This window comes from Rhincodon typus, chromosome 12, assembly GCF_021869965.1.
Source record: "Rhincodon typus isolate 14 chromosome 12, sRhiTyp1.1, whole genome shotgun sequence".
NCBI classification, from domain to species: domain Eukaryota; kingdom Metazoa; phylum Chordata; class Chondrichthyes; order Orectolobiformes; family Rhincodontidae; genus Rhincodon; species Rhincodon typus.
The window spans coordinates 60780490-60781376 of NC_063343.1; positions in this window are offsets into that span (position 1 = coordinate 60780490).

Consider the following 887-nt stretch of genomic DNA (forward strand, 5'->3'; position numbering starts at 1 on the left):
TTTGAGGATGTGTCTGTTGGGGGAGTATCTGGTGGGTTTGAGGATGTGTCTGTTGGGGAGTAACTGGTGGGTTTGAGGATGTGTCTGTTGGGGGAGTATCTGGTGGGTTTGAGGATGTGTCTATTGGGGAGTATCTGGTGGGTTTGAGGATGTGTCTGTTGGGGAGTATCTGGTGGATTTGAGGATGTGTCTGTGGGGAATCTAGTGGGTTTTAGGGCGGCACGGTGGCACAGTGGTTAGCACTGCTGCCTCACAGTGCCAGGGACCTGGATTCCATTCCACCCTTAGGTCACAGTCTGTGTGGAGTTTGCACATTTTCCCCGTGTCTGCGTGGGTTTCCTCCGGGTGCTCCGGTTTCCTCCCACAGTCCAAAGATGTGCATGCTAGGTGGATTGGCCATGATAAATTACCCATTGTGTTCAGGGATGTGTAGATTAGGTGGGTTATAGGGGGATGGGTCTGGGTGGGATGCTTTGAGAGTCAGTGTGGACTTGTTGGGCTGAAGGGCCTGTTTCCACACTGTAGGGATTTTATAATTCTATGATCTGTTTGTGGAAGTATCTGGGTGTTTGGAAGATGTGACTCAGGGCTGACGGACTGAGTGGGTGTCTGGAATAAGAGCTGATAGGGAGCAGCTTTGACAGATCTCTCCAATGAGCAAACAGCAACCAGGCACAGTTCCCCAAACACCCTGATTTGCCACTTGGAAAATAGTGAAAATATCATTCACATCAAATGAAAAATCCAAGGGAATTCATTATTTGTTAATATTAGGGTGGAGGGGCTGGGGTGCAGGGTCTTGAGAAAGTTTGAGGTTGATGGGAGGGTAGACTCGGTGTTTGGTTTAAATGTTTGTTTGCTCAAATCCAGGAGGGAGATGGTGAGAG